Consider the following 24,971-nt stretch of genomic DNA (forward strand, 5'->3'; position numbering starts at 1 on the left):
AACGTTACATTCCAGTCTAGGGCTCGCAAGATTGGTGCAGTTGTAAGAGCTTTTTTCAACTCCTCATATGCGCGCTGGCATTCCTCTGCCCACTCAAACACTATCAATAGCTTGTACAATGGTCTGGCTATTAATGCATAATTTAGCACAAATCGTCGATAATATCCAGTGTGTCCCAAGAAGCACTGAACTCCCTTGTAGTTGTCGGGTGGTGGTAGGTCAACAATGACTCTGACTTTGGAAAAGTCAATAGCAATGCCGTTCCTTGACACTACATGCCCTAAGATGCATCCGTGTTTTACCCAGAACTGGCACTTCAAGGGATTCAACGAGAGGTGGTACAGCCTACACCTTTCAAAGACATCTCTCAATTTCTCCAAGTGTTCGGCCCAACTAGAGTGTAAACATAGGTCGTCTACAAATACTTCCAGTTCGTGCCTAAGCATGTCCTTGAAGATAGTGCATATTAGGCATTGGAAAGTTACAGGTGCGTTCATTAGCCCAAAAGGCATGACAATGTAGGCGAACATGCCCCATTCCGTGGCAAAGGCAGTCTTGTGCCTGTCGTCGGGGTGCACTTGCACTTGATTGTAACCTGAGAAACCATCCAGAAAACTGTAGCCTTCCTTCCCTGCTACCCTCTCAAGCATGCGCTCGGTATAAGGTAAAGGATAGTTATCCCTTTTCGTAGCGGCATTCACTTTTTTGTAGTTCACGCACACTCGGATTTTTCCATTTTTCTTCATGACAATCACAATAGGTGATACCCAATCCGTGTGCTCGATCTCATATATGAAACTTGCCCTCATGAGTTTATCAATCTCCTCCTTCACTACATGAGCGTGCTTGGGATTCATGGGGTAAGGTCGTTGTTTCATTGGCACTGCATCTGGAACCATTGGGATGTTATGAGTCACGACCCTAGGGTCGACTCCCTTAAGTTCGTCCAATGTCTAGGAAAATACGTCAATGTACTCTTGCAGGAGTGCAACGAGTTTGGTCTCTTCCTCCTCCCCCAAGTCATCTGCAACGAACATCGGTCTTGGTTTTTCGCCTTTCCCAGCCAAGTTAACCTCTTTGACTTTGGCGGGTCCCTCGATCGGTTCACTAGTCTGACCTTGTCTTTTTGCACCTAACAGAATCACCACTCTATCACCCTTTTTAAATTTTGTAAATCGTTTGGGTAGATCCTGTGGTTTCCTCTACCTTTCCGCTTTTGAGTCCCTTGCTTGCTTCCTGGCCTCCTCTTTTAGCCTCCTACGCCTCAGGTGGACGGCAAGTCTCCCTTGGTGCGTTTGACCTTAGAGGGTTGCGATATCTCGGGATCACTCTCAGTGCTAACTTCCGACTCTGAGTTGAACTCGCATCCCTCACTTGAGGAAGGTGTTTCCCCAGGGGGTCGTAGTTCCGTAGGTGAATCTGTCTTGAGCACTGGGATTACCCATGGTTGTGCTACTCCAGCTTGCTCGTAATCCATCGCTCCTATTCATTCTAGCTAGGATCTGTCACACTCCATTAGCATGACTCCTTTTTCGTTTCGATTGATCCCTTCTTTCCTAGGCCTCAAGTCTGCCCTGATTTGTTCTATTGCTTTTCCCTCCGTGTCGTACTCTATTGTGTCTACCTCTTCTTCACTCTCTTCTCCCGTAGAGTGACAGTCCTCATACTCCTCATCATCTGGGTCCTATCCTTCTGACTACTCATCATCCCCTAAGCTTCCCTCTTCAATCTCCTTGTCGTCAGTAACTAAAGCCCAGTTATATAACAAGTTCAGGTCGTGGACCTTAGTCCATTTCCATTCTGGTTTAGCTAAAAGGTCGCATAGAGGTTTTAAGTTAGCAGCCAAATTGCCGTCCAATTTATCGGTCAGATGCTCTACGATTCCCTGAAGCTCTAATTTGTTGTTGGGGATGCGGGACGACGCCGGTTTGCCTGGGTTGAGTGAGCTTCCTGCCATCATGCAAAGCGGCACAACTGGCTCCTCAGTTGGCATGGTTGCGACTTTAGTAGCCTGCTGATGTGGTCCTTCCTCATCCGATAATGGTAGGTCAATGGATGCCAAAACATGCATCCAATCCCTCTCATCCTCAGGGTAAGGAATATATCTAGCGAGTGATCCATAGGGCTTGGTCGTTTGAGTATCGCCTTTTAGCATAGCCGAGATGGTAGCAAGGTCAACAGGTGTCGTCGTCCAAGTGTCCATCTATACCCTCACTACACTAGTTCTATTCCCTAGGAAAATCAATCCATTGCCCCAGTCCTCTATGACTCGTGCATTCCTCATCCAAGGTCGGCCTAATAGTATGTCGTAATCCACTCCCTTCATGACAATGAAGTTTACCGAAAATTGCACACCGGCAATCTTTATCGGCCAATTCTTTAAGACCCCAAATGGTCTTACCCTCATTCCGTTTGCTAGCATGACATTGAATCTAGCAGTCTCTACAGGAGGGTTTCCCCATGCCTCTAGGACCGCATGGTTTAGCACACTAACACCAGCGCCTGTGTCTACAATTCCTTTTCGAGTCATGTCTCCTAAGGCTAGGACGGGCAAAACTGCATGCATTTCAGTGCCTTCCCAAAAAGCATTGATGTGCAAAGACTTAGGATCTAAGTGTAGAGTTAGACTTGGGATCCATGTAACTGCATCATGATCTTGCAGATCAGCACCCGCAAGTCCTGTGTGTCCCTCGATCGAGTCTTTTAACTCCTGCCACCACAAGGAATGATTTTGCCTAAGCAAATCCTCCAAGCTTAGAGTTATTGGAGTGGACAACAAGGTTGTGAGGAGGCTATTGGACCCTTGTCTTCCTCCGAGGCTAGCAGTTCTAGGCCATGCATTTTGTCTACCCTGGTAAGCTTGCCCCCGGCCTTGCTGCTGAGTCGCTCCTAGTGGTGCAGGTATGCTCCTAGCCTGTGGTTTTGAGGGTGAGATTGGTGTGCTAACACTGTAAAAGTCATCCATTTTGTCTTCCAATATGGATTCAGCATCCTCGAGGTGCTTTTGGGCATCCTTGACCCACCCCTTGACCTTGGCTATAGCCTCAAGTTGCCGTTTGGGGTGGGAATATTCCCCCACCTTGGCACTCCCTAGCTCTACTGTCTTAGGAGCCGAGGTCTCTGCCTCTACGTCTATGACCTTCTTTCCCATTACCAGCGTAGTCGTTTCCTCGGTTTTAAGGGTTATCTTCGCATTGGTTCTCTTTTTCCGTCTCCTCCGGCTTTTCTTCCCTATTGAGGTTGCATCAAGGTTACTTGGCCATGGCAAGGAGATGCCTGCTTGTTTTGTTTGAGCTCGTGTCATAGCATGTAGTGGGATGGGCATATCCTCACTACCAAAAGTTTCAACTCCAAAGAGCCCCAAAGGCACCGATGGCATGTTGGCAATGCTCGTTGATGGCCTCCGCCTAGGACAGTCAGGAAACAGATGTGTGATTCCACACTTTATGCATCGGAGATCCGCTTTGTCTTTGTTAGCTTGTTCTCGCTCTAGGTAGCATGATGAAAGGTGGCTTGGGTGGCCGCAAGTCCAACATGTGACTGGATCGTGGCTAGGCCCTCCAAAGCCTCTGCCTCGTCCTCTTCCTAAAGCCATCACCGGCACTAGCTGATAGTCCATCAGGACTGGGTTGCCCTCCTCATCGTAGTATATGTATGGATTGACATATGTCTCTTCCTCATTCGGCTCCTCCACAAAGTGAACATGAGCATCGAGGTGGGTGAGTCACAAAAGGCCCTGGTGGTCTGGGTATACCAGTTGGGTTCATCTCCAGCCTAGGCACGGCAGGTCTTGAGTCAGTTGGTGCTGGAAGAGCTAACCGGGTTCCCCTGCCGAAGAAATTAGGTGGCCTATTACCTAAGTATGGAGGGTTGTACTGCTGCATGTATGGGAATCTCCTCGGCATTCTGCAATGCACTGCATCATGCCCGAATCTACTGCAATTTGAACACGGCTGAGATCTAGGATCTTGGCACTCAACTGGGAGGTGATTGCCGCCGCAGTACACACATTGTACGTGCGATCTCACATGCTTTCTAACGAGCTCTTGCAACCGTGCAATCTCCATTCTCATCTCTGCCATCCCTTAGTCGTGGTCTACACTCTTTCCCTTATCCTGCACGCTAGCAGTTGCTTTTTCCCCCAAGGTGGTTGATCTCTCAGGGTCCCTCTGGCTTGCACTATCTCGATTGGTAATCCTCATGCTACGTTCCCTGAGTTGATCACCTACACATATTTCCTCCTCGAAACTTAGGTCGCTCATTGGCAGGGATTCTCTTGTAGAGGCTACGCACCTGAGTCGTTTGTTTCTTTCTTTCTTTCTTTTTTTTTTTTTTTTTTTTTTTTTTTTTTTTTTTTTTTTTTTTTTTTTTTTTTTTTTTTTTTTTTTTTTTTTTTTTTTTTACTGGTTGAGGCTGGACTAGTCAGTGACTGACGTTGTTGGCTCATTGTCTGGCTCGCTCATGACTCATTCATTCACACAGGCCAAAGGCTTGAGCTCGCTGGGCAGGGTCAGTAAGACCGTTCGCCTCACATACTTGCTAGAACTGCTCCATGAAGCTATACGGGTCACTGCTAGGTTCATATCGAGCTAGTTGTTTTGCTACTACGGGGATTCTAGCCTGCCCTTTAGCCCCTTGCGTGACTCCCAATCCTGACAGTAGCGCGGCGGCTAGGGCAGTAGCACTCTGTTCCACGGATGTATTGTCCATGAGTCGCTTTGCCACTAGTTCACTCAACGTCACGCCAGCCTCTGTTGCCCGTTCCCTCTCTACGTTTGGTCCGGACTTGGCTACCCCAGCTAGGTCTAGTACTTGTCTAGCCTCGTACATATCCACGTCTTGTTGCAGCCTTCTAGCCCTTTGCTCATGGTTGTAGGCAATTATGCCTTCCAGCGCTCTCTTGATAGCTCTTCTCTCTTCTTCCAGGTTAGCTACCACTTCCTCTACATATCTACCTTGGATCACAGTCCTGCTGAGTAGATCGTAGTCGTGGACCAGTTCCTGGACTGAGGTTGGAAATTCTCCTAAGTCTAATTGGTCTTCCCCTTGTTCACCTCCTAATCCTGACATTGTTTCTGCTTCCAACTCCACGAGGTTGTCAATGAATCCAATCAGCTCCGGCAGCTTCCACTCCCCTATCTTGTTGCTTCCCTTGTCTTCGTGTTCTCTCCAGATACTACTAGTAGGGCGCTCAGGCACCTGTCTAAGTCTTGGGGTCTTCTCCTACTAGTGGGTTTCTTAATGTTATTAGATATCCAGATGTGTTCCTTGTTATTCGAAAGCAGCGGCGATCCTTACCCACACGTTGTGCTTAGTGCTTTCGTGGTGCTTGGTGCGAAAACATGCTTTTCTCTTTTCTTGATGTGCAGGTTTAGTGGAGCACAAGAGTGAAGTGCCGATGCAGAAAGCGTTTAATACAAACTCCACCTTGTTTCTACCCACTTTCCCAGCCTAATTTGAGTTCCCAACTCGGTTTCCGGCTATCCTACGGTCTTTCTGCACCCTAAGTTCGATTAGTCTCTGTGGTTCTAATGGTCAAACTGGGTCTTGGGGGCGTTCAGGGTTGCGTCCTGGGGTCAGGTCTGTGGCAAGGCCAGCAAAAGATCCTTATATTTTTCTTCTAGCAAGATGGTCCGATTCTGGCAATCAGACCGGTCTGGTCCGACTTTAACAGTCAGACGGGGTTGGCCCGATTCTGAAACTCGTCCGACTCTGGTGGTTTGATTCTAGAAATCGGACCAAGAGGGTGGTCCTACTTTTGAAGTGGTCCGACTATGGACTGGTCCGAGTCCGGCTCCAATGGTTCGACTACGATGGTCCGATTCTAATGGGCAGTCCAAGTGCCATGTGGCACGTCCGATCAGGTTGGTCTGATTCTTACGATCGGACTAGTCTGGTCTGACTCTCTCAGTTGGACGGTCCAATTCTGGGAATCGGAGAGTCCGACCCCAGGACTCGGGTGGTCCGATTCTGGGGATCGGACCACTGTGAGTTGGTCCGACTGCGTCGACGGCGGGCGCGATTCCGGCGCGTTTGAATCCTTCCTAATGCCTACTGCACTCAATCACCACAGACTTCCCATATCTGATTAGAGCATTATTGGAACACACCGGACTCACCTGAAGCAGCACAAATCAAATGCGCCTAGAGTCGGGGTCGCGTTTCCTCGTCCTGTGAACCAGAAGCTCTCTCTCTCTCTCTCTCTCTCAAGGCCAACTAAAGAAATGAGGTCTGTCCTGGCCTCCCAAGCCTCTTAAGGTCCTTTCCCAGCATTGCAAAACCTCACAGCCAGTTCCCTAACCCTGTTTCACCCAGAAACTTGAATCTGGTCCCCTATTTTCATGTTTCCAGCAGCAGCCAGAACCACTGTTTTCTTTTTTCTTACCCTAATCTAACCTTAATCTAGTGCGACCAATATGAAAAATAGAAATGTAGAACAATAGTCCTAATCTAATGCTTCCAACAAACCCAAATACTTACTTGTTCCATGGATTAAACCCTCCTAAATCTCCTATTTATCTCGAGCACTGGTTCAGGCTGCAAACCCTACTTCCATGCTCGATTTGATGTGCGCGGTGCTCAAGGCTCAATTCCGTCTATCTCGGCAACAGAACCAAAATGGAGGGGAGCTTCAAGCTCTATCCCGAGACCTACGGACCACTAATTGCTCAAGTGTTTCGAACCGAGTAGCCATGGCTACCTCTCACATAGCCGACACGCAATGCCTACCTTACGAGTGTAGTGAGCTTACCTTGATGCTTGATTGAGTACCCTCCTCTTTCTTGCACACCGGTAGCTCCACGATCCTTGAGGCAAGCTCAAGCAACCTCAATCCCTCTCCCATGAGCTTCATCCTCCATAGCCACGTGTGAGACAAGAGAAGAGAAGAGAGGAGGAGAAGATGAAGAGAGAAGATGGAGAGCTTACACTCTCTCAATCCCTCTCTCAAACACAAGCAAGAAGGCAAGAAACAAGAGAAAAAGAAGAAGAGCTTTGGCCACACACAAGAATGAGCTTCCCATTCACTTTTCAACTTTATATACATGCCCTATTTTCCATGGGCAGTCATCCCCCTTTTTTACATGGCCGGCCATTAGCCTAGGTCCATTTCCTCATTTCCCACCGTTCTAGTCTATCCTATCCCCAACTAATTCATACAATTTGCACAGGAGTGAGCCTCGCGCTCTTTTACAAGGTTTTGGAAGTGTTTTCGCACTTAATAGTGCGCTTTTTATTCTTTTACTCTCCTTGGGCGACTCCAAGACTTCTTGAGGATCGTGCCCGTGCATTTAATTTTTTCACGGGTCTAGTTGCCATTTAAGGCGCCTTTTCTTTTTCTCTTTTTCCATTTCCCGCTCCTCTGTGCTACTGTAAGTAGAGGTGAACCTAAACAACTTCGTGAGAAAGACGATAGAAACATTAGCAAAAGCATTGGCCACCACCGGTGGAAGACCCATGGGGGGAGAGTCTCCAACATCCAAAGCTAGGAAGTCATCATCATCAAAGGTCTTTACCATTAGCTTTGGAGGGGCCATCATAAGATAGGTATTGGGGAAAGCACAAGAAGACAAGATAATTGATGAAACGCCTGATAGGTCACCCCTATGCCAAGAACATGGACACTCTAGCGAAAGAACAATGAGTGAGGAAGAAGGAGAGCAACAAGCACAATCTAGCCGAGGAGGGGCCAAGAAATCAAAGAAAAAGGCTCCACAAAAGAAGGCCAAAGAAGAGAGCAAGAAGAAAGAAAAAACATATCTGACAAAAGCCCAAAGGGGGCCTAAAAGTGCCAAAGAAAAAAGAAAAAGGAGAGAGACAGAGGAGAAGAAAAAAGTAAAAGAGGAATCCAGGAAGGTTGAAGAGGAAAGGAGGAGGAAAGCAGACCAGGAGGCTAAGGAGCTAAGGAAGAAGAAAGAAGAAGACATAGCCCTCATGATCCGGCTCTTAATGGAGCAACTTTCAAGGGAGAAAGAGCTGGCTGCCCATGAGTCCACCTAGATGCGAAGGTCCAAGCACCAGCTCCCAAGCACCCAAAAACCTACCACCCCCAGTAATTGAGGGTAAGGGAAGGGCTTAATCAACCCTATCCCACCCGTCCTATAGTTTGCAACCCCAGTCTCACTATACCCACTCAAGGCTCTTCTACCACAGTGGACGCTAGCAATCTTATGGCCTGGATGTAGTTCATGGTCAATAAAGAGGCAACTCAAGGTGCAAGTGTAGGAACCCTTGTGCCATGAGCAAAAAGATAGGCAGCTATGGATGCAGAATCTAGATGCATGGGACCCCAAAAGGCTGAAAATAGAAGCATTTATAACCACTGGTCCCACTACACTATTGTGATCTACAAACTACGATGACTACATGCAGGAACTCTCTTTCCAAAAGTAAGAACACCTGATCTTTGTCCTTTTCAACTTCTTACATAGCATGTGTCATGACTTTATAGTAATGAGTCATGCCAATTTTACATAATGGTGTTATGACTACAAAAGCCTAGAAGAAATGTAGAAAAAAGCATATGAATGGGTGGATAGGAGCGAAGAAAATGTGAGAGACTTAGCGTGCCGTAGCTAGCCCTTGAAGAAGGTGACAGGGTGTTAGTAGAGACCAAGATAGAGGCCACACAAGTGACTTTGGAAGCCTAACAACACGCCTTCCTCCACACTCTCTTGGACACCATGCAATCTGAGGAAGAGGAGGCCGTTGAGTCATTAAGGACAAAGCTGGAGATCACCCATAGGGCTTTAAGATATGGACTGCGTGTCCAACCACAAACTACATGCCCAAAGAAGCAGAGCCACCAAAGCATAGGGGAGAAGAGAGGCAAAGGCTGACTAAAGACACAGGGCCAAGTTTTGAGAGGGGGCAGCAAGATGCGGCTCCTTAGTGGGAGGTTTTTAAGACAATACCCTACTTTGTAAGAATATTGCCTCTTCCACCACTCTTTTTTGACCTCAATGTTGGCAAAGATATCTATGCAATAGCTAGATCAATGATGGAAAAAAAAAGGCCACGTAGGTCACAGTCACTGCACCTAAGGGTCCTCAAGTTGGAAATGTCCAGTGGCTTCGATCTGTCGGCTCCATCCCTAACCCCCTAGCCCAGTTTGATTCCCCACATCATACCTAAGGCACATCAAGAGCAGGACATACCTAGGGAGGTCATCTACAGATACGGTTAGACCTATCTCTCTAAGCCACACTCACCGCACCACCCTTATGCACGAATTGGGTCCTCAAGTATGGGACAAGACCCATGCTTCGACCCAACTCTCAGTTCCACTAGCATGAGCACAATGCACCACACAGTAAGGTAGACACACACCCATGTAGTGCATCTTCTTTTCTCTTTCAAGAAAGTACAAATGCTGCAACCCACCAACTTCGAAGGCCCCATCATCCACTCAATTCACTCTCGACCTCCACCACCTCAATCGGTTGCTCAGTGCTTCCCAGGACCAATCCCTATGGGACCAATCCCCATGGGACCCCATCATCATCAACTCACATGGATGCCTTTTAAAACATCGAATCTTCATTAGCTCAAAATTGCAAGTGCCATAGAACTGGCACTCATCTAGGAGGGGGGTAATGTTACATGACTTGTCATAGGTAGCTGAAACGAAGCAGAGAACAACCATGGAAGCCCCAGTCATAAAGTGAATGAAGAAGCTTATTTTACCCATGCAGCAAAAGTGAAGAGAAAACAAGGTACTCTCAAGGGCAAAGGAAAGCACCGAAGATTCTAGCAAGGTGCTCAAAAAGAATGTGGGGAAGCACCGAATGTTCTAGCAAGGCTCTCTCAAGGATGAGGAAGAACCTCTGAGGAATCTTGCTGTGAGGCACAATGTAATTCATTTTATAAGAGTGTTCGGCTCCCTCTTGTGCAAGTTGTATAGTCCAAATGAACATAGGTGAAGGGATAAGGCAACTTGAAGGGAATAGGGAAAAGCCAAGTTAGAAACCCGTCATTCTCTAAGGGGGATCTGTCCAACACCATATTCTATTTCAAGGACAAGTCCGCCCACCTGCCATTCTCTCAAGGGCATCCGTCCAACACCATCTAAATTTTCAAAAGACAAATCCAACCACCATCAGCATTAGGGAGGACTTGCCCCAACTTCATCTTCAATTTCAAGGGCAGATCCATCCAACACCATCGTTAGCAAGGGCTTGTATATAAACTCAAAAGCCATTTGGCTACACCCATCCCACCTTCCAACTACTACTCATTAGTGCCATGGGACTTGCACTCAACTAGGAGGGGGTAATGTTAACCTCAAGACAATAAAATTTTAAAAAAAAAGTGGAAAAGCACAAGTCGGGAGAGCTAAAAAGAGATTGCCCAGAAGGAAATCGGACACAATGGGAGAAGTAGGAAGGGAAACGGCCGAAAGCACAAGAGCAACCTCGAAAGCTAAGTCAAAGGCAAAAGTGCATTTTTAAACACAAGGCGCCTTTGAAATTCGCCCCTAAAACTTTTACAAAAGAGCGCCGAGCTCCCTCCTATGCAAATTGTAAGGGTAGATGGGTAGTAGGAAAGAAGCTAAGAAGATGGAAGGACAATGGGAAAGAGGGCCTAGGCCGGCCATGTAAAAAAGGGGATGACCGCCCAAAAGGGATTAGGGTTTTGTATATAAACTCAAAAAGTGAGTGAGAAGCTCATTCTTTGGTGTGTGGCAAAGTGGACTCGTCTTCTTCTCTTCTCCTTCTTGCTTACTTATGTGTGCATGAGAGAGGGAGTGTGAGAATATGAGGTAGTGAGTGTGCGAGGGTGAGGGATCTTGGAGGTGAAGCTCTCCATCATCTCCTTTCTTCTTCTGTTCTCTTCTCTTGTCTCACGCGCAGCTATGGAGGATGCAGCTTGGAGGTGGAGGCTTGAGGATGCTTGAGCTCGCATCTCGAATCGTGGAGCTACCAGTGTGCTTGAGGGAGGAGGCAACTCATTCGGGCATCAAGTAAGCTCACTACACCCTTGTAGGATCAAAGGTGCATTGGCTAGGCGAGAGATAGCCATAGATGTTTGCTTGAAACATTAAGCAATCCGTGGATCTTGGTGGTTGGTCGCCTCTACAGTTGCAAAGGATTATGGCAAGAATAGAGCTGCCCTTAGAAGTAAGTACAATGAAGGTACTTCCAATGTCAAAATTGCAATGCTAAATGCACTCCAATCAATCCCTGATGGTCTCACCATGCAATGGGTCCTTAAAATGTAGAAGAGTATTTGAAACAATAGGAAGATTTGGCAATTCAGGCAGCAAAAGTGGTATATTAAAGGACAATGGGAGTTGCAAGGTGACTACTCGAATGGATTTTATTTTCCTATGTTGAAGGTCAAGAAGAAGAAAGAAACCATTACTAGGATTGTGAATCAAGTGGGGGTATTGGTCCATGATTAGGCCTCCATAGTGCAAGCTTTCAAGTAGCACTTAGCACCCCTTGTGGGTACTAAGCTTGCCCCCATTCAAAATTACAATAAGAGGGTTGATGCCTTTCTTAGTGATTCTATGGTGCACATTAGCTCAAACTTGGCTTTAACACTTGATAGACCATTTACTATTGAAGAAATCAAGGAGGTGGTATTCTCCATGAAAAGGGTAAATCACCAAGAGTAGATAGATGGTTTACCTATTGAGGTTTATCAAAAAGTATGGGATGTTTGTGGAGCTCATTTGGTAGCCCTACTTAACTACAAGATGCATTGGATTGATACCATTTTTTATGAATCAGGGACTTATAAAACTAATTTCTAGCCATTAAATTTGGCTCGACCTTCATAAATCTAGTGTCGAATTTGTTTAAAGAAGCTTTAGCTCTACAATCAACATCAATGTTGTTGTGACCTCCTCTTTTGATCTTCATAGATCCATTAGGTAAGAGTGCCCTCTCGCACCCCCCCCCCCCCCTTTGCCTTAATCATTGATCCATTATTGAGAAGAATTGATAAAACTTTACAAGCAAGTGTTGTAAAGGGCTTGTCATTGCCTGATGGTTCTCAAGCAGCAATTTTATGCTGTTGATAATGCATCAATAGTAGGGGCTAAGAAGGAATTACTAATCTACTAGAGATATACTCTTAGTTCTCTCAGCTCACGACATCAAAGGTTAATAAGAAGAAGATTGAGCTATCTTTTCTATCATAGAAAGAGATTGAAACTTGGATCACCCAAATAGGATTCAAGATAGTTAAGTTGAGTGAGTTGGTAAGATATATTGGAGTACCCATTTGGGTGGCAATAACCCTCAAGCAAAGGTTTGAATGGTTCAAAAATATGTTCCATGAGAAAATCAAGGGTAGAATGGGTGCTCCATTCTCATTTGCTAGCAAACTAATTGTGATAAAAAATGTGTTGTCTACAACAACGGTTTATGTTGATTCAGTGCTCCCCATTTCTCAAACAATTTGGGCAAGTCTTGAGAGGAATTTGAGACAATTTCTTTGGAGCAACTAAGGTAGAGAGGGTACGCCATGGCCCACAAATAGGATGGGACATACTGATGACTGAAGGTAGAAAATAAGGTGGTGCTAGATTGGAGAGTCTTGTGTTGTCATGTGCCCACTTGCCATTAAGATTCCCTTATCTGATATAGCCCAAGGGCTAGATTCTCAATGGTAGAAGGTGGTATCCAATGTTGATTGGGTCTCTAGAGGACCTATGAAAGGTGACTCCTCCCTCAATAGAAGCATATGGTTTTTTCCTTTGACCTACAACCCTTCCTCTGCTCTAGTCCATAAGAATGGTAGTTTTTCCAAAGTGTTGCATGACAAAGGTATTGTGGTATGGGGCAACTTACGGGATGTAGAAATAACTTCGTGGAGACACTCAAATGAAAGTGCAAATGAATTTGTCTTATCTGACAAGGAGATGACATGGCTTGTCATGGACAATAAATATGCCATTCTCAAGGTAAAATAGTTAAAGAATGGAGAAATGGAGTTAGTAAGGGTTACTACTAACTTGGCCTACTTTAGTTGTAAGGAAAGATGATTCTATGCGTCAAGATTTGCAAAGCGCCAGCTAGTGAAAGTCTATGTCACTACAAGTCCATGTGAGACTCTAGGACTCCCGTTCTTGCTATAGTCATGAATTCAAGCAAAGTTTGCAACATGGAAGAGAGGGATTTGCAATGCCTGGAGAGCTTCACCCTCTTATATCATCAATGTTTTGTATTGGAGACTAATGATTAAGAAGCTCCCACTTCATACGTGTCTTACCAAAAGGATTAGAGTCTCCCCACTATGCCCACCACTGTGTGGGAAAATGGAGGAATAGGCCAATTGTGTGTGTGACTTTAGCATGGTCAATTCTTTTTTTGAAGATCATACCAATCTTGATGACAATTCATGGACGTTGGCTGCCTATTGTCACATATCATGCTTAAGTTTCTTTGATGTAAAAGAAATTGTATGATCTTTAGGAGGAACTCTAAGGAGTTGCCTAATTGCTATCTGAGCCAACTCAAGCAAGAGGCAATAGCTTTGTTGAGAGCTATCATAAGTAGGCATTGGATCTTCAAAACTTTTTGGAAGAAGCTAAGTTCTATGGCATAAAGCCACATTGCATCCTAGTGGTGATGTTAATAAGTACTTTTTTTGAAGAAATATATTTCTAAGGAGCACATTATTTTTTAAAAAACTCATTGGCAAGATTGGGAAGCAATCTTTGTCAAGAAAAATCTTTATTTAACCATGCATGAATCCTTCTCATCATATATTGAGGAGGCTTTTGCTAATTTGAAAATGTTTTTTATTCATGCTCTTGGAAAAGTATATCTCAATTTTATGTATTTCATGAAAGAAAATTTCCTTCTCATATCATTTTAGAAAAGCTTTTACAAAACCTGAACCATCTCTAGGATGAAACAAACCTGTCTTTTCCTAAACTCTCTTTTGGAAAGAGTTAAGGGAGTACCCCCATCCTATTAAGGTACTCTCTTAACTTACAATAGTCTTGCAAACGTGTTTGTTGGCTTATGCTTGTTTTTATTTTTTAAAAGCCAATAAATTAAGATAAGAAATGAATAGTTGCAATGCTCTAAAGTGAACTGAGTCCTACCAAAACAAGAGTCCACTCTTTATATACAACAAGTACCGAAGCTCATTCAACTTTGATCCAAAAACATAAAGGTGGATGTGCTATTAACAAGTGTGTGGATGGCTTAAACCCATTCTACATATTTACTGTAGTTTTTGAGTTCATAAATGTACGTGAGTTGCACCTCATGGCATAAGAATCAATAGTTCAAAAAATATCAAAGGCAAATCCCCTTAATGCTTGAGTTATATAATCATTACATTCTTCAATATCTTATAGTAGTGTTTTGTATGGTTGAGAAACTATTTGCGGTCTCTTTCTTTGATTCCCCAAATGTTTCATTGAGTTGTTGATTAGCCTCACTCTTAGGTTTGCCTTTCTACTTACTTCTTTGTTTCATGGTTTGATTCATCGATCCCTTTTCTACACTTTCTACTTACCACAAAAAGTTCCACTTAAATTATTGGATAGAAAAATGGCTTTTACCTTTAAAGTCCCCTTTAAGAAGTGTGGAAACACTCCATGCTACTTTTAGGATCTTTTTATTATTCTCATCCCCCCCACCCCATAAGGAGTTCTTGGATAAGGACATCATGATATATTTTAGAACAACGGCCCTCCATGTTACATAACTTTGAAATCCCTTCCAAAACTCCACAATTTTCCTCATGGACATAACTTATTAACAGTTCCGATTTAGTGTAACCATAAAGCCCATAGATATACCTAAGAGTCTAAAAATTTTGCTATATTGGATCTCAAAGCATCCTTTAGCTAAGAATAGTGCAAGAGGGGGATTGATAAAGCTTTAAATGCCTAGTTTTAAATGATTAGAGATATTATCTAAGGCTAGACAAAAGTTTGCAAAACGATTAAGGCAGATTTTTCATCATTTTGCACAAATCCATTGTATCATTTGCAAGCTTATTTAGCATCACCTCTTTATTATAGTCAAGAAGGGTAATACCTTGTAGGTCTCTACCAGCAACTTCTACTTGTACAAGCCATCCCAGAGTATCGACAACAATGGCAAATAACAAGGGGGTCAAAGGAAAATTCTTGTCAATGGATTTTCATGTAAAAACTATACAACACACATTGTACATAATCTGAGCAAGGAATAGGCTGTACACATCATATAAGATAAAAACATAAACTTCTTCAATTCCAAACAAGCTGATACAAAGATGGGTCTATCCACATGTGCACTTCCATTATGAAGATTAGATGGTGATCTAAACAAATGATAGATAACGAGTGTAATATCCCCACTGTTTACAATGAAAGGTAACATTTGGTAGTCACTCAAGGCCTCATCCTAGTTGCAGGCATTCACACTCCACAAGAGTAATCAAACTTTAATATGATTGGGCAGCATTGGGTCTACCTCGCAACTAAGGGATCGTGTAGAACTAACAATTACTAACAACATTCTAGCACCTAGCCAAGATGATCACTTTGTAATCAATCGTGTGGCTGAGAGTAGACTAGTCATTGCACTTGGTTCAAAGAGAGTTCAGAAATGAGGGGGAGTTGGACTCAAGCCCTCTTCCCATAAGGAAAAATCTTAGCTTTCGCTCCCTTAAATGATGCCTGGTTAAATTTTGAAGACCAACAAACCCTAGGAAAGTCATAGCCTAACCTATTTTCCATAATCAAAAAGCACCCAACCAATTGGGTCCACCCAACCATCAAGCATATTTATTGGAAAATTTTCTTGCCTACTTCCCATTCATAAATAAATATTCATTAATTTTCTTAGCACAACATACACATTTTTTGACATATAAAGATAGCTTCATTGATAATCCCTTAGCATCGAGTTCCTTTCATGTTTTCTTAAAGACATGTACATGAAATCATGAATACATTCCCTTACAACCATTTGTTTTAATAAAATAGATATTTACATTGCTAGTTCCACCCCTTAAAAGCCATAGATACAAAAGGTCTACCCTCCTAAAGGGATTTCAACCTATCTAAAGTCCTAGATTTTTGATGCGCATTGCATCATTTTGTACAAATTTCTTCTCTATGATAGATCCTTCTACAAGCATTACCAAAATTTGACTAGAGCCCCCTAGTTTCCATGCCACCATAAGAGGGAACCTTTCATATGTGAACTCTTGCCTCAACATAGGCCAAGCACTTGTAAAAAGGTTAAAGTTCTAGCTCGAGTGTAAGAACCCTAGTTGTTGCCCTTTGGAAGGCACAATGCTGATCAATTTTGGCCCCCACTTGGGCATGCACTAATCTTAGTTTAATTATGGATGTAAACCACAATCTGTCCTATCTACTTTATTGCTTTCATAAACTTATGAAGTATGACCTATACTCTAGGAATTAGAACCCCAATCTTCTATGTTGTCTTACAATTCTTTATATACAAGATGTTCTACTCTTCCTCATCGTGCTTGATGTACAAGAGATAAGAGATTAAAGAAGTTCCTTGAGTTCCTGTCATTGCCTTATTCTTCTACTTGATAGGTTGCCTCATCCTCCTATGCTAAGACTTGAAGTGTAAGTCTCATATAATCCTTGGAATGGTTCTTTGTAGGTAAGTATGCAAGAATTAGGTGCTGTAGGATTTGAGATGTTGTCATTCTTCCTTGCTACAAACTTATCGTTGTTAGAAAACATGGACTTAGAATGGCTATGGTGGACGCAAGTCAAACACAGGATACATTATCAGAATGAGGAATTGTAACTCAAGTGAATTAGATTCCAAGATAGATTAGCTTGGACTCATAAACACAATCTTGAGTTATTCAAACTAAAAGTACCATTACATTGAAATGAGTGTCAAGTACATGCCTTTATAGCTTTTTGGATAGTACCATTGTACCTCACTATGCATATGAATTTTGGGATACATGAATTTTTGGATTTTATTTGGCTTGATAACATATTCTTTCAGATAAGCAACAATTTCATCATTGGTAATGGTTTCATCATGCTCGGTTGATATTAACACAGTGTGCATACGAAGAGGAACCATTGCACCATTATCATTCTTGTACTCAACAGTGACTTGAGTTTTCCCATCAGGACAAAGCCATGCACATAAGTACCATTCTTTCTGACCTTAGCTAGCTTTGCCCCAAGCTTGGTAGCCATGACATGACTCAACAGTGACTTGAGTTTTCCCATCAAGACAAAGCCATGCACATAAGTACCATTCTTTCTTACCTTAGTTAGCTTTGCCCCAAGCTTGGTAGCGAGGACATGACTTAGAGGCATCAATTATTCTGTTTCATCTGTTGCATACCCAAACATGTGACCTTGGTCACCAGTGCCAATCTCCTCAGGCTTCTTGGTAAAATGCCTGTGGTGGACACCCTGAGCAATGTCAGGACTCTTGGATTTTGTGGTAAGTAGACCATTGTGGAGCTCGAGCGCCTAGATCGGCTATGGTGGATGCAAGTCAAACACATTATACATTATCATAATGAGGAATTGTAACTCAAGTGAATTAAGTTCCAATATAGATTAGCTTGGACTCATAAACACAATCTTAAGTGACTCAAACTCAAAGTACCATTACATTGAAATGAGTGTCAAGTACATGCCTTTATAGCTTTTTGCATAGTACCATTGTACCTCACTATGCATATGGGATTTTGAACATCTCTTCCTAGAGCATACATCATTTGTCTATCTTCTAGCCTCTTCAGGGCATACATCTAGCCTCTATGGGCCAGCATCATTTACTATTCTCAACAATCATGATTGTAAAATCTAAGATATTCATTTTATTATTACACATGGTAACCTAAACTAATTGCCACAACTACTAGACATGACTAAACTACTCCTCGAGCATACTTTTGAATCTTATGTATGTACTTAAAGAAGGGAGGGGAAAAAGAAGTGTGTGAAGGGGAAGCAATAACCAAGGTAATCTCTTTATTTCATCTTTATTTTTCAAGTTTTATAGCTAGGGCAACAATACACTATGGAGAACTTACCTTAATTTTTTGTAGAATCTAACACTCAACTTAGTTAATTGGGTTTCAAAAGTAAATTTGAGGAGTTTTGTCATAATCCACCTTTCCTTTACTTTGCCTTGGTTTGCTTTTGTCTTTTCTTCACCCTCTCTCTTTCTTATTTTTCACTCACATCTCAAGTCTTATTTCACTTGTGTAGACTTATTTTGGCATCACTTTGCTCTTCACTTCTTGCTCTCCTTCTTTCCTTGGTCTTTATTTATAGATATGGAGAAGAGGAAGGAGAGATATCTGCTTGCATCCTGGTATTTGAGTTGTCACTGGGTAGCATGAGGGAGAGGGATATCTTTTAGATTATGATGGACAGGGTTTACATGCCAAATTTTTGGAGAGATCAAATTCAAATTCTCTATATATGTATGTGTGTGTGTGTGTGTGTGTGTGTGTGTGTGTGTGTGTGTGTGTGTGTGTGTGTGTGTGTGTGGCCATGTTGATCCTAAGGCCCCCTTTCAATGAGTTGGGGGGCATTTTTTTTCAAAACAATAATTTTATTCACGCTCAAGCCCATGGTCATGTACGATGTGGCTTTCAACTTTCTAATATTGATTCTAGGTTCAAGGATTCACATCGACCACTTATATATTTCAAGTTGTGTTCCTATGTGTACGTAGAAAAATATTTATAAAAAAGAAAGTGCAAATTATGTACTTCAAAAGAGGTAGTATATTATGAAGAGCTTAAGACTAGATCGAAAAACTGTGGCCATGCAAAATATAGATGGATGCTCGTTTTGGAGAGGTCTCCCTTTTATAGCCCACAAAGCTATTTTGTTGGCTTGTCTGACCCACTATATGATGAAACTTCTCTAGTCAACTAGGGGATTTTCCAAAGAATATTTTCTTTATTATTAGGTTGGGAGTGTTGCCCTTGAATCCTCATTAGGGAAGCCACTGATCCTCTTGAGATCTCCTAGCCAAGGGCCACTTTCATGGCCCCTAAACCCCAAAATAGGGGTCTTTGATAACCCCCACACCCTAAAACTAGATGTAATTGCTACCACCTTAACTACTCTATCTAACCCAAAGGCTAGACCCACAAAGTCACCAATCACATAGACCTTATCTAACATACAAATCACAATCCAACCAACATCTCAACTCACACATGGCTTCTCCTCATAATGGGGGCCTTACATGTAACAAGAGGGATGTGCAGGAACTAATGGTTAGATACCCATCCACACTAACCGAGGTATATAAGGTGTAAGAGACCTGGTTTAGAGCATCTAGACATACTCAAGAATTGACGCTTCACCTTCTCCTTCAGCTTCCATGGCTTCCTTCCTCTTTCTCCCCCTTTTCCTGTCTTTCTAACTCCTCTTTTAGTCCTTCCCTTTCTTATTCTTTCTCTCTCTTCTTCTCTCTCCTCTCAGCCTCATTCATTACAAGTGGTATCAGAGCTTCAAGTTTTGGTCCTTTTCCCCTCTCCTCTTTCTCTATCTAGTTCCCTTTTCAAATTTGAAAACCCTAGTTACTTAGGCCACAAGTATAGGTACATCAATCATGACTATAGTTAGTGATAGCTTTCTTGAAGCAAGCAAGAGCCATGGCCAGAGCCTCTAACATATTTTGAGGTAAAACGGTTAACTTAGTAGGTCATCAATCTCTTTCGTGCAACTTTTAGGGGTTCAATGACAAAGTTGGAGGCTCAAGAGAAGTAGAGGAGGGGAAAAATCTTAGTTACTTTTTGCTTTAGCCCCTTCCTCTTTCTTCTCTTGTTGCAAGTTGCCAAGCCCAAGAACTCCCAAGATCTTCACTCCCACTTCTCCAGGACATCAACTAACACTAGAACTTGATCCCTTGCATCACTAGTAATCCCCAAAGAGCACCATAGCTGAGGAGTTTTGTCCTAGGAGATCTCTAGGAACTAACCTGCAATTTGTGACCCAAAATGTGTTGAGCAGGCCGGTCTTCTCCTACTCAGCCCTCAACCTCCACCACCACTCTAGGAGCTCCCCAAAAGGGCATCAAGCAACTAACCCCCCCTTCACTTGATCAAGATCTTGGCCTTTCTTCTCCAGCATCTGACATCCCATAAGTCGAAAACCCTAATGCACATCAATGAATTGTTTTGGGTAGCTATTGAAGCTCAACTTGAGCTCTCAAATCAATCCACACCCTCTTCAATCTTAGCCCCTAGGAGCCCTTCAGCTACTCTTGGCCTCATTCACCCGAATTGAAGACATGGAGCTCAACATACAAAGAATCCTTATGCGCAACCATGAATGCTCCACTTGAAGCTTTCAATTCTTGAAGAGCAAGCTCAGAATCCATCATGGAAACCCCCACTATCAGAGGAAGCATCAAGCTCTTTAAGACTGTACCCATTATAATGCTTGGCTTACCCAAGATAACTTAATGGAGAATTTGAATCATTGTGGGATCTTGCTTCACCCATCTACTTCAAGCACTGAAGAGGTATGTTAATTCAATCTTAATCTCTCATTTTAATCCACTTGCTCAACTTAGACCTTATGTCAAAGAGATTAAGGATGCATATTGTCCACATTGAAGAGTCATTCGTTGAATGCATGCTAACCACATGGAATCAGTAGCCTAATTGCTTCACATTTGCTTTCTAATGCATCATGTTAACTCTTCTTTATTGATTATTGCTCACTCTAATACTTACGTGATCATGTGTGTATTGAATTGATCCCAAGTAGATAATAAGCCATTGTAAAAGGGTAAGTGGTAGATAGCGAGTCATTAGACTGCCAAGGTAAGCCCCACCCAAGTTCTTGTTCAATCTTTGCATCTCATGAAGAGGCCCAATGCCTATTTTCCAATGTATCTCATGTTGGTTGCATAATTAAAAATGTCTACCATGTATACTTTGGCTAAGGAAAAAGGTTGATGCCAGGCAAGGTGGTAAGTCAAAAGAGAGGTGACCCTCTCTTACCACTTAAGGCCTTAAAGGGGTACAAAACCCGGCCCGTTGCCAAGCTCCCAATGATCTAGATCTCAATACTTGTATGTGGATGCATGTACACTCCATGGTCACCCCAATTTTTATTAGATACCCCCTGATTGGACACACTCTCAATGATCAAGACACCCATGTATGGCACTTGAAATGTATGCAGTCAATGTAAGATGTATGATACTAAGGCTTCCTTTTGCGGTGATGGCAGAGCAAATGGATAATTCAATGTACTTAGGATTGTGATCAATATGCTTAGGATTTTGCTTATTATGATGCTTAGGCTCCTCAGTCCATGAGCCCCTCATACAATGCATGTTGGAATCGGGACAGACAATGTTTTAGTCATAGGCACTTAAGTACATTCATAGAAATCTTATTGTAGTAAATTATATATTACACATGGGAGAAAATCCTATAGCTCATCTCAAAGAGAGCTTTATCGCCTTCGATTTGAATAAAAAATCTCCCCAATAGGAGCTACGGTCTAAAAGATATGGCCATTTTTGTGCATTGACATCAATCTAGATAAGGTGCAAAGCTTTATAACTCATCTCAAAGAGGGCTTCCTCCCCTTTGATTTGAATAAAAAATCTCCTCGATCAAAGTTTCCTACTAGAAGTTATGCCCCTTTTATTAACAGTGGATCTTGTGGATTGCACTTAGATGGCAAGACAAAAAGGCAAAAGCAAGGCCCATGAGGAGATCCAGAGGGAAATTAGGGACTCCAAAGCCTCAATGAATTATGAACCCAGCTTAGCACAATATTTTAATGGTGAGAGGCATGAAGAAGTGCTCGATATGGACCCTTATACCATGCTCAATTGCACCCTTGTTAGCATGAGATTCGCCATATATGGAAAGGCACAATGATATGGTTGTCAATCATCGTTATATGCTCTCAAAAATAGATCTTGCAATTGAACAAATGGCCCTTTTCAACTCTTGGGCTCAGCAACATTGAAACACCTCATCGCCCTTGTAGCCCAGTTGACCACCATCTCGGCACAAGACAAGGCAAACAAGTCCAAGTGTGAATCACAATGACTTCCACCATTGGACTTGCTCCATGGCCCATAGGGTATTCTTGGAACTAAGGGTATCCCTCCTCCTTTAACATTCGAGATTGGTGAGCCTTCTCATAGTCAGGATGAGCCACTCTTGAGCTCTCCCATCATCCATGCAACCAATCCCCCCCCATAAGACCCCCACCCCACATTGGCTGCAAACCTCACCTACTCTCCCTAGAAGCCCTAACGGGTCTTATCTAGCATAGGCCCATCATGGACAACATGGTTTTAATGGCCAATATGGCAACAATGGGCAACATGGATTCAATGCACAACATGGCATATATGGACATCATGGCACCAATGGGCAACATGGGTTCAATGCACAACATGGCATGTATGGACAACATGGTATGTATGGGCATCATCGTATGCACAGGTAGCAAGGCCATTATAGGCAACAAGGCCCTAATGAGCTCCGTGACAAGATCATTCTTACCGAGTACAATGGGCTACTTTCCATCTAGAGGGATTTGTCCACACATGGTGGCGCTACATCAGCCATGAGAATCATCAATTCATTGATTGGGAAGACTTTAAGATGCATATGGTTTAGGTCTTTGTATCCCTAGTGAAAAAAAAACAATTGGCAAGATGATGGTATCAGCTTGACCAATGTAATCTCACACTAAGGGAGTATACTAATCTGTTCATGAACTTGAATATGTATGTTGAGACTGTTAGTGATGATAATGCAAAATTGCACAAGTACATCTATGGGTTAGAACCTAGCTTTTTAGCTAATATAATGGCTCAAAATCCTTCCACTTTATTCGATGCAATTGAGTTGGCTAAAAGATATATAAGAAAGTACCATAAAAATGAGAAATTTCAGCAAGGTTATAGACAATCCCGCATCCCATTGAGGTTAGCCCCGTATGGGGGTGTTTTTAGAGGCAAACCCATGCCTAGTAGCAGCCCCCAAAACACCTAATTATTTCCCCTTCCATACTAAAAGTAAACATAGTACCTTTGGAATAGTACTTGGCTCTAATGATGAGAGTAAATATGCTAAAAATAGACCCCAAACTGCATCCACCTCAAATGGTCCAAGTGGTCCCCCCAGATGTTATGAAGGAGTGGAAAGAAAAAGGCCTATGTTTTAAATGTGGTGACAAGTACACACGGCCGACCAAAATGCCCTTATACAAGACAACCAATGTTAAAGTTCATAGCATGTATGTGATGGAAGACTGGAGCAATGATGAGGAGGAATTACATGTTGAAAATGAGGAGTATGCCGAGAATTTGGACCAAGAGCTGTTCTTTGATTTGGAGGATGGGTTTCCCTTTGACCTAGGTGGTTGCCCATTCTATGCTCTTGATTTGACTACCCCTACTACACCCCACCCCACCCGACTACCACTTCCTTTTGCTCCCGTGGATGCTTGGTTGGCTCTAGGAACCCCAACACTCTACGCATTCAAGGCACTATTAATGGAAAGTATGTATTTATCCTTGTGGATAATGATAGTACACATAGTTTTATCAATAAATTAACCATTGATCGGTTGAAATACATTGCTATGAAATTACAATACCCCCCTAAAAGTTTAGGTAGCAAATGGTGGCATGCAGATCGGATGTTGTATGTATGTGTAGCAAATACCGAAAGGTCCCCAAGAACAAACAACTCTACAAACCTTCATAAAAGCAAAAAGGAATTTGCACAACATGAGACCAAAAAGACAAATTGGGTGCAATCTCCCCCCATGCCTTGTGTGAGTACTTCACAAGGCATGTATTTATAGATTTATTTATCTTTTAGCTCAAAAATAGCCCACTTTACAAATAGCATGCTTTTGGCTTTTGTGTTTGCTTTTGCCCAAATATAGAGTAAGGCGTTTAGGCATCCAAAAATGCCTATGTACATACAAGATAATAAATGTTTTATCAATAGCTTTAATAAATAAGTGCGCTTAAATAAATGTTGGCACCACACCTTTAGTAATAAGATGCGTGCCTATAAAAAATGGTAATTCTTCTAGGCATTTGGATTCATGTCATCGTCCAATGCTACCCAAGGCCACTATCGCCTGCTCTACACATCAATTGAAGCATTCACAATTGTTATAAAATACTAAAATAAAACCCAACTAAAGTGAATACCTAGCCGTCTTCAGCTACAAAATAATTAAATAGGTTGGAACTATGTCCTAACCTTAATTTAATTCGAGTGCACAATAAAAGTCCATTAATTTGATATGTATTTTGTGGAATCACCCACATGCACATTAAATTAATCTGATGCCCGAAATGGATAGATGTCCCCGTCAACTTCTCAGACAAGGAATCTACCTTGTGTACGAGCCCCAGCAAATAAATATAATCATAGAATCCACCGTGGAATATGCCTCCCGGCATCATACCCCCAGGATGGGATAGCAATTGTCCTCAATTACTATTAGCTCAATGTGGAGCGAGCAGTGAGGGGTAAGCACTTAGGTCGCAGGCGCGCATCCATTGGGCCTCTTCAACAGGATGATTTTTAAACTTAACCAAATATCTAGAATATCTATGGCCAATTCCAATGGTCATAAATTCAGTGTCTAGAATAGTTTCAGGTTTAAGGATTTCCGTTCTTCTTCTAACAAAGGAGGATTTTCATAGATAGGGTGGACAAGTAATTGGCCTCTAAAAGGTTGTAGCAAATTGATATGAAAAGTATTATGGATCTTCCAATGTTTGGGTAGTTCTAATTTAAATGCATTGTCATTGATCTTGTGAATTATTTTAAGGTCCATAAGACCTAGGTGCTAATTTAACAACATGGTGTTTCTCAACACTTTGCAATCTTCTCTTTTCAATGTGTAAGCATACATAATCACTAATATTGAAACTCATGGCTTTTCTTTTCTTATTGGCTTGTTTAGTGTATGATTGCTGGACTTTCGCAATCATGACTTTAACTTGAGCAAAAATAGTTGCATACAT

Source organism: Lygodium microphyllum, chromosome 4 (genome assembly GCF_053477565.2).
Source record: "Lygodium microphyllum isolate KBCC chromosome 4, Lygodium_microphyllum_v1.1.10, whole genome shotgun sequence".
NCBI lineage: Eukaryota > Viridiplantae > Streptophyta > Polypodiopsida > Schizaeales > Lygodiaceae > Lygodium > Lygodium microphyllum.